The following is a 10,952-nucleotide window of genomic DNA, read 5'->3' on the forward strand; positions in this document are numbered from 1 at the left end:
AAAAAATGGGGAAAAAGAAGAGAGAGAGAGAGAAAGCGCGGAACGCGGCGAAGAGCGCAAAAACGGTTTATCCCGTTATAAAATTCTACGGTAGATTAAACTAGAGAAACGATAGTCCTGTTGCGCGTGACTCTAATGGCTCGACAAACGATACTTTAAAGCGCGGCTCGTTGCACGCCCGTGCAATCCGCGCGACGCTACTATGAGTAGCTCGCAAATGCAATTTTTTACGGTGGATCAATTGCCCCTATAAATCTTGGCAAAAAGGGATAAACGCGTAGATGAACTTGGTAACTTTTATCAATTTCCCCCGGTGAATCGTATCTCACGCGCTAAATCTCTCGAATATAAACGGCGATGATACCTTTGTATTGTCTATACTGATGTTGTGATATATGCGGTCCTTTTACAACCTTTCATCGCAATTTCCTATATATATAATAATAATAATAATAATAATAATAATAATAATAATTGAAGATTTTCACAATTACACGCGTGAGAAAATTAATAAATTTTAATGTACACGTAGCGAGTATTAAATAATAATTGGCAAAAAAATGATTTTGAAATTTTGTCATAAACAATCATTGAATTTCATTTCGATTGAAAATCGAGAGAAGTTTCTAAATGAAATATATAATACCCTTGTACGGCGTACACGTTTTTAATGAACATGATTAATCAACATGGAAATTATTACATCTGTACGAAAATTGGAAAAACATTGGATATGATAAATACACGCGTATATAACATACGCGCGGTGAATGCGAGGATTAAGAAAATTTTAGTTTATTCGTAAACCCGGCCACATCCAATTTTCGTTGTAAGGTGCGACGACATATACACATCGAATCGCAAATTTTATTGTCTCGCCGTAACATATTATTATTATATAATATAACTACACGTTTCACGATCAGGTTACACAGCGTTATTGGCGAAAGGGACACACCCTAAGCATCCCGGGGATTATTGCGAGCGAATGTAAACCGAATGGAAAGTTTCCCATTCGTCCTGCCGAACGGATTTCGACGCGTGCGGCAAATCGTTCTCGCTGAGCAAGAACGGCGTGGCTTCCGCTGTACGGTTTTGCCTAACGCTAATAGTATTTAACGTTACATTTAACAGGATTATTACGTAATAACGTCTATCGTACCGTGTAGCTTCGAAATATATAAATATGCATTGGCTCGCGTGAGCCGAATACACGTGCGTCAGAGTCCGGATCGTTATGCTAACGAGTACACTCGTGTTCCACCGATAAAGCTGCTTTATGCGCGTTTCCCGCCCGTATTGCCGCTAGATAGAGGGAGATGTGTGTGTGTGTGTGTATATATATTTTCCGCGATATATTATTACGCTTAGAAATTGTCGGTTCGATTTGCGATCGCTGATAAAAAACGCGAGAGAAACGGAACGAGCGATTCTCGGTGACATTCACTACAAATTAAGCACTTGACACCTTTAATTTGACAATTGCCGGCGATAAGTAAATATCGGGCTAGTTTTGCATGCGTGTGCATCGCGATTGCGTAACGTACGATCGTAAATAGCGATAATCCATTTGGAGATCGGTTTAGCGGTATTATTACACAGCAATTTCCCCCGTGTTTTCGCGAAAATATGCCGCGAGAGGGTTAATTCGTCGTTTATATTGTATCTCGATAACCTGTGTTCCTAGGCGTCAGACATTAGTCGGAAAGGCAATTTGAAAGATTACAAGCGACGGAAAAAAAAAAAAAAAAAGATGTCGGCAAATAACGTGAGAATAGGGAAGAACGAAATACGACTCGAGAGAAATACAAGAAGGAGAAGCGCACAGAAAGACGCTCGCGTAACATTTCCCTCATATCGAGTCGTGATTTGTCGGGACAATGTGTTCCGATTTAACGAACATCGCCCCGACATAGTCCAAGATGTCGTCGCCGATAATGCAGATGTTCGATTGGCGACAAACACGTGAGATTGCGATAGCGAACACGAATGGCAAAATCAAAGAGACACAGCAGCGAGAGGGAAGAAAAGGGAAAAAAGGTGGGGTGGTAAAAAGGCGAAAGGTTGAATCGTGAAAACGAGCTGCCTATAGGGGAGGTTACCTCGCTGACGATGCAACGTTAGAGATAAGGCAAGCGTGTTTCAAGGGTGATTGGAGGATTTCCAGTTATATTCACTCCCCCCGAGATATTTGGATCCCGATTAGAAATATTTCGTACATATACATCGTTATTTTTCTCTCTACTCGATCTTCACGCAAACGTACGTTTCTTTCTTCTCATCCGAGACATTTTATTTTTATATAATTTTTAATCATGAATTTTATATAATATAAAATATAATCATGAATTTTGTTGGCACGATGTAAGAATACTTGATAAAGAATCACAATTTAACAAAAGATTGATTTCAAAAATGATATTTATAAAAAGGCAAAATAACAGTCTCAATTGAAAAACAGATATTGATGGCTTGCCAGTAATTTATGACGATATTATACATAGACTACTTAAGATTTGAAAATTAAAAAACATAAACAACGAACTATTTTTTTCTCACTTTTGCGGTCGTCTTTTTGAGAGTTTAGAACCATTCGTTATAGCAAGTTTGAGCAATCAACATCTGAAAGCCTTCACGTCAAAGACTTCATCTCACTTGATTTAACTGTAAGGCTATTTTTTATTTTTATTTATCTGCATTGTTAATTTTCGTACATAATGATTTTATAGACATATTAACAATAGCAGTTCATCAAGATTCGCAACCGACTTCCTAACAGAACAATTAGTGGGAGATCCGTTTCGCGACAATCACATATAATGACGTTTTGAAGAATAGTTTATATATAAATAATGCTCATGCTTTACAAATGCGTTAAAATAAAATATCTTGACTCTGTATAGTTTTAGTATAATGACATTTATAAGTAATTTATTGTTAAATTTTATTAACCTTTAATTTTAATTGTATGCGCTGAAGAAGGTTGGAAAAGACAACCGAAACGTTCGAACGAATTTATTTCTGTCTGATATTTAATATTTATGTTATACATCCTTTCACAGATAAATTACTAATCGATAGAATTTAATTAGCTCTTATTGCCTTTTAGTTGTTGATCATTTTATTTTTATTTTATAAAAAATGTATACTTTAATCAATGTTATAAAATACTTAATAAAAAATCTTACGATATGCCATTTTAATAAAAGTCAAATTTAAAAAATGAGAGAGGAGAATGTGTTTTGTACGTCAACAATGTACCATAACTAGTCCCTATCTTAATTGTATCTAATAATCAATAATCATTGTGTACATAATATAGCCATCGTCGATGAAAGAACCAAGTTTTTTTGTATCTATGCGCCCTCAAAGAGGAATATCCGAATGAATCGAGAAAACGAGCAACACGCTGAAAAGCACGAAGAGATTCGACGGAGAAAATATAGTCGATCTCTCGTTGGGATGCTTTGTAGTTTTTTATTCATTGACAGGGACAGGACGGGGCGAATTGGGGATCGCAAGGCCGTTCAATGAGCATGGACTTATGTCAGAAGCGAACGAGCATTATACACGTGTCAGTTTAGATCAAAGCGTGGGGAAATGATCGCTCCTTAACGAGGAAAATGTTTCGCGACAGTCGTTTCCCTCTCTCGTCCGTCATCGCGAAAGAGTATCTCGCTCTAAATAGCTTTGATCAAAATATTATTTCAAGTTTTTTCCTTTTTTTTTTTTTTTTTTTTAATACAAAATCCATCGCAACTTGCGATATATCACGCACTGTCCGAAAAAAATATTTTTATCCTTTGTATCCGCGCGCGCAAACTATCTGCGAATTTGAAAACGTAAACAAAACGCGTCGTTAATTATTAAGCGTAAAAATCTGTCCCATCGCAAAATTATTTTTGCTTTTATGCGGTATCACGTTCTAACAAACAAACTGTGCGTGTAAATGTTTTTTTTTTCCGCCCTATTGGGGACTGGATAAATCTCTTTACTATCTCGGCGCGATGGGTATATATTTTGCGAATATATCGCGTCTATGTACGTGTATATATATATATATATATATATATATACATACATCATTTGGCAAATCCAGCCAATTCGCGTTCGAAGCCGGATTCTGGACGCCCAAAACTAAGATGAACAAATCAGGAACGGCGAGATCAAAGAATCTTTTCGAGTTGTTTTTATTGAGTCATTACCATTCTGGTTATAAACCGTAATATATATTGGTAATATGCGCCAAATTAGGAATGTCGCTTTGATACAGTCGCATCAAAGTGAAGCCTCGTGTTCTTTAATAAATATCGTAATCATTTTTTTCAAATATCGAATCTTTTGATTTATTATATAAAAAAAGATGATAAAAATCTTTCATATTATTTCTATTTAATTCCGATATGATAGGAATTATGTTTAAATTTATGAATAGAACAATCAACGTGAGAAGGGAAGCAGTATATCTTTAATTTTCCATGTATCATCGTTCCAATTATTTCTCAGTTATCGCGATCTATTTATCATTTCTTTCTCTGTCGTATATTTCAAGTAATATTTAGTGGATACGGTTGCGCATACGATGGTGGCCTATATTTGCGTTGCACTCGAGCCAAGGTACGTTCCGACCCGCATAATGACCACCTCGAATCGACCAACCGGTGGATTTATGTCCAATTATTTTCTTTCTCGATTTTTCTCAACGAGGACACGTCCAGCCAACGAGCACAAAACGCGAGCATCCACGAGAGTTCTCGAAACAATCGTACGTTGGCGTATGATTGGAGACGGGCAAGCCGGAGAAATACGCTATTATTGTCACCTACAATTTCTCTGGCATTCTTACAGCGGGGAATTTTTTTCTTAGGATCCGACCGAACAAGGTTGCGTGCTTTTGGCCAAAAATTAGAGATAAATAAGGAAGGGAAAAGAGAAAACTGTCGTCGAATCTTCGAAATTATATATTATAATTAAAATATAAATCTTTAGCAATTTTAATTTTGCTTTCTCAATTTTGATCACAGAAAAAACAGTATCCTTGAAAGAATGCAAATATGCCTTGATTCAAGTATATTTTATCCTTATAATAGCGCCAAATATAAATAATTTTGGATAAAGGATAATTTATCCTTAAAACAAAGTGCAAAATATTCTTGGTTGAAGCTGAAGTTTACTTATAAATATTGCGAGGACAAGTGACAAGTGAGCATTGGATATAAGCGGTACTTTCAAGTATATATAATAATTCTTAGTTCAAATGTGACTAAGTTTGTTTTTACCATATGCGATTTGTCAAACAAGAATATATCTTAAGGATAAAATATATTTCACACAAACTTATTTATTATTAAGGCAAATGAAAATTTGTGATTACAAAGAGTATTTTATGCTTAAATCAATTAAATAGCGTTCGAGAATAAAAATATACTTGAATCAAGAATTCTTTTTTTTCTGTGTATTTTTATAAGTCATTGTGTCTTCTCCTAATCCGAATCATTTCTCAAGAAATCTATAGATTTTTTCCCGATATTCCCAATTTTTTCTAAAAGAGTAACAGTACAATCTGTGATTTTTTCGGATTGAAGAGCACAGAAAAAACAGTATTCGTAAAAGAATGCAAATATGCCTTGATACAAGTATATTTTATCCTTATAATAGCGCCAAATATAAATAATTTTGGATAAAGGATATCTTATCCTTAAAACAAAGTGCAAAATATTCTTGGTTGAAGCTGAAATTTACTTATAAATATTGCAAGGACAAGTGAGCATCGGATATAAGCGGTACTTTCAAGTATATATAATAATTCTTAGTTCAAATGTGAGTTTGTTTTTACCATATGCGATTTTTAAAACAAGAATATATCTTAAGGATAAAATATACTTCACACAAACTCATTTATTATTAAGGCAAATGAAAATTTGTGATTACAAAGAGTATTTTATGCTTAAATCAATTAAATAGCGTTCAAAAATAAAAATATACTTGAATCAAGGATTCCTTTTTTCTGTGATAAAATCTACATTAATATTAAATCAAATAACACACGACGACGTGGAATTTTAATAATAGTTATTTTCAATAATAGTCATTTTGACGATATTTTGAATGTAACGGGGCAAGACTCGAGCGGAAAAGATGCAATTACTCGTCTAGGGTAATTCGCCCACGTCTTCCTTGATCGACGCTGGATCTAGGTCTTGGGCAAGAGGAATCGTTATTGGCGGCACGAATGTTTGCATTTCCATAAGTCTTCGTTTTAATTTACCCCCCGATGATCCAGCCCCGGGACGCCCGAGTTGAGAAGCCCTTAGGGTAAACCGTTCTGAAATTGTCCTATGTCACGTAGCTTAATTCGGACCGATGGACGACGCTGAGAGAAGAGAGACGGTCGTATAAATTATTTCATTACGAGGAACCACACTAACGCGCCGCGAATTAACCCGTCGTCGACATTATCGAAGGACAATTCCTTTCGTGGCAAAAACGATAGATAAAAATGAATGTCGATGGGACGAGGGTAACAATTATCGATGAACGACGCACTCGCATTCGTCTGGACTTCCCGCGTCGCACAGATCGTCCGAGAATCCACGGGTGGTCGATTCTTATTGCATCCCGCATGTGAATTCGTAAAAGGACAACTGACTATGTCCAGCTGAGAAATTAGGATCCCGTAGATGCTAGGGTCTAAGCGAAATTGATCGTTCTTTCTCGCGGTGTCAACGAACTCTTCTCTACCCTCATTACGCGACGATTGTCGAGCAATCTCTTGGCATCAGAATGATGACATGGCACGTGATGGCAATAATACGATTCATAATGGCTAATGCAGAAAACTTGGCCGGCAAATATTATTCGAAAACAATCCGCGCGTTTCGCGCGTGTGATGGATAGGAAAAACAGGCCAATAAAAAGCAAGCTCAGTTCATAGATTGACGTAAAGTTAAATAACACGCCCATGCTCTCGGAACATTTTGTTGACACCGCATATAAAATACATATACATATATAACACACGCGATCCCGGATGGAAGATTGATATTTTAGCAACAGATGGCTTTCAATCTTATCTACGACTACAACATAAGTCAAACAAAGACAGATGTTTGTCGGCTCGCGTGTCCATCGATTGGAAAAAAGTTCGAATCGGTCTCTTCGATACTATATTATCCGAAAGTGGGAACGCATTTTAGATCGCATACGCGTCGACAAATGGAAAAAGACATAATGGAATGAGTTCACGAGTTGAAAGTGCGAAAGAACGTCGAAGAGGAGATAACTTTTCGAATAAAATGGAAAATCGAAACGCGATTATTAATAGCGTCTAATTATCTACCGAAGCGGTGTGTGATCAACATTTTCGAGAATAATTACTGAAATTAATGACGGAACAATGAAGGCTCTTATAACGCGGGTAAACAAACTTTCTTTGCTGTAAATCTCTAATACCGAGAACAATGGCGTCCGTTGTTTGCCGGCTTTAAGCATGCCGTAGTACGAAACTACAAATCCCCCAATACCGCTCCCGGATAATTATTAAATGAAGCTGTCACTTTCATAACCGTGATTAATGATATTTAATGGAAGCTAATGGACGCGAATTGTACCGTACGATTATTTGATCAAACGAATGTGAGCGATGCGTTTGCTCGGCTTAAATCTGTTTGCCGAACAACGGATGACACCCCCAAACGTGAAACGAATCTAATGACATAGTCGTATGATATTTCGCATTTCATTACGGTGCCGCATATAAACCAGAAAAAATTTCAAAAGCTGATTTATTTCAAGTCTACATATGTTATTAATGGACACTTTAATGCGTTTCAATTTGTTACGCGATATGTTATCCGATCGTATCCTCACATAGTTTTTTCATGATATATTATTATTATTTCAAACAAATTTTTAATTCGCGTAATCGATACTTTAAAGAGAAAAGTTTAAAAATACTTGTTAAATATCTTTGAATGAATGTTTCATTACTATAATAATATGATAAAATATTTTCTCGATACGAAATAATAAAGTAAAATAGTTTTCTCAAAAATGTAATAAAAAAGATTGTAATAAATATATCAAAGGTAGATTCATTTTTGTTATGGAAAAAAAATTAGAAGAAAAAAGCGATCATTATACTGATGTAGATGGGTGTGAGCTTGAAAAGCGCGCGTTCTTCAACAATTCTCGATTAATGATAAACTAGATTTCTGTATACTCTCTTATATGTGTTTGACAGACTCCTCGCTCCATCTAATAAAAGTGTAAAATGTTTTAGCCGAGTAATCGAAAAAAATCGATGAGTCTCAAATTATCGACCAATATAAAAAGATACGTTAGAAGAAAGTATCTAAATCTTTTGGAGCGATTCTTGCAATCTGTGTTTGAAAATACATATTTTATATTTATACAAATACAAAGTTTTGCGAATTGTACCGACACTTTTTAATTGTCAAACATAACAAATCCAACATTTACCCCACTTTCAAGAGAAACTCCATTCTGACTCTCACTCTCTTTGAAATTGTATTATCGTTTGCTGGTTAGCATTCTGTAATATCAGCAATCTACAAAATAGCTATTCGATAACGAAAAGTATGGAAATGAAACGTGGAATATACCAAATTTAGTACGCACAATAATTATTGTCTTCTTCAGTATAATTAGATTGTGCATTTTTTTCATTATATTTCAAATAAATTTCAACAGCTTTTCCGATGTATTATCGTGTAACATATACTTACAAAAATAGAATAATTACAATTTGCATCATTACAAACATTATTTGTCAATTTTATTCAACATTCCATTTTAACGTATTAAATATTACAAACTTTCTCTTTAAACAAATGATTTAAAATATTATTATTAACATATTAATCCTGTGCGATAGCTTAATTTATTTATCCCGTAAAACATATTTATATAACATTAAATGTTTAATTTAATTACAATTAAACCGATGTTGCGTTTAGTTTAATATCCTAACTTGATTACTCATTCGGACGAATATTTGCTCGTGTCTGTGTCGGAACATTCGAAACCACTTTGAATCCGCTAAACGATATAAAGAGACAATGTTGTTGACTAACTTTGTAAACATGCAATTAAATGTTGTAATTAAATTTCACCTAATTGCATTCGACACGACACGGTAACAGTAAGTGTTGGTAACCGATTCGGAGTGGAGTTCCTTTCTGACAGATTTCGAGAGACGGATTTCGATCGGATGTCCATTTATGGATATCTATATAACTGATCATATTTTTTGTTACAAATACTATCGAAACATCGATCTTGCGCGATATAGACATGTATCGATACCGTTTCATCTTTCCGTCGAGTCATTAATAGGTAGTCACTTTCTGCAACTCATGTCAGCCTGTGTGTATCTGTGTATCGCTCGTTATCTGCGTACACGCACATTCGTCGACAGCCTGGCATGTCAACGAGAGAGGAATACGAGTGAGTAGTAAAGTGGCATAGCGAGTACTTATCACGCATCGTTGAGCTCCGACTTATCCGACTGTGACGTCGGGCTGGAGAGGAACGCTTATCTCGCTTATCGGCCGCGCTTCTACGCTTCCATGAACGCGTATCCGCCGTATTTCGCGCGACCTTTCAAAAAATCCAACACTCGGACCGTAAATGAGTAATGATAGCTTATTGCGTTAATGACATTGCCTATATTTTTTATATATCTGAAAGAGCTTCCTCTTCATCGACAGCGATCCTATAAGATTTTTATGTTCGTAGACATTTTTTCAAATTTCTTATTTTCATTTCAAGTTTTTGATACAAGTTTTTTATCAAGTTTTTTTTTCTTTGAAAAGAAACAGCGTGCGAACTGTAGTTACTTTAGCAGAGATATAATGAGATATGAATAAAGAATTATAATCCTCATATCATCAGATATGACGTGAAATGATCAAAAAAATTCTTATCATAATCATCGGCAGCTTCTTGAAATATACGTATCGTCTGAGATTATCGTCTTAGATTAGGTAGAAAAATAAGAAGCAAGATAAAAGATTTCTTGAAACACGTAATACAAAGCGCAAAAATGTGCCTTTTAACTCATCAACACCGGTTCATTCAATGAACAAAGCGATAAATATGTATTCGCAATTTATCAACAGGTAAAGAGTTTCTTTTCTAAATGTACATACATAGTATTCTTACACAATATTTATTTGTAACGTAATTGCTTTTCTCTTTAAGAGTTGCAGCTTTGATTCCCACACATATGTTCGCGATAGAAAGTAGCAAAAGATTGCGGTAATGAAACACTTTTCTCAAACAGTACTATGTCATTCCAAGACCTTCTCATTATTTACAAAGACTACGATAATGCTAGACGTATATTACATAATAAATGGCCGTTACATGATTTCCGCGACGCAATTAAATGTAATTTTTTGAAATTATAACAACGAATAATAACAAAAATGAAGACGAAAAATATGGTTAAAGCGTCGTGAGAACAAGAAGCGGGAAAAAAAGATTTCACAGTACGACAAATGAATTCCATTTAGAGTTTGAAATGATTTCTCATACTATTCCATGGTCATTGTGTTATGATTCCGACACCGATCGACCAACAAGATCGTAATGTAAGAATAACAGGATAAGTGAAAGCTAATTTTAAGATCGATCGAGAGACGATCAAGACGGAGCACCTGTGAAACACGTGTATTGAAAGACAAGATAATGAGCGTAAATCAAAATGAGAACGAACACTGAGACCGTTCTCGATCGCATTATACGAACGATGTCTAATCGATCGGACAACACTTTTCTCAGTGATTAATGAGGGATATGCGATCGTTTGGAATCTTCTCCGAACATGTACGCCAATTTTTCGCACTTTCGGTTGTTCAACGGCAAACAATAAGGCCACATGATGAGAACATTAATTTTTAATCAGAAACAGACTTTCGATCATACGA

At 35.3% G+C, this 10,952-nt stretch overlaps 1 long non-coding RNA gene across 1 annotated transcript in view; it reads right to left on the minus strand.

Annotated features, from left to right (window-relative positions):
- The window catches only part of LOC114942274 (uncharacterized), a 140,595-nt gene that overhangs the window by 69,025 nt on the left and 60,618 nt on the right, over positions 1-10,952 (minus strand). The gene's annotated exons all lie outside the window — the stretch shown is intronic.

This window comes from Nylanderia fulva, unplaced genomic scaffold (assembly GCF_048542155.1).
Source record: "Nylanderia fulva isolate GAGA-0341 unplaced genomic scaffold, ASM4854215v1 Scaffold6, whole genome shotgun sequence".
Lineage (NCBI taxonomy): Eukaryota > Metazoa > Arthropoda > Insecta > Hymenoptera > Formicidae > Nylanderia > Nylanderia fulva.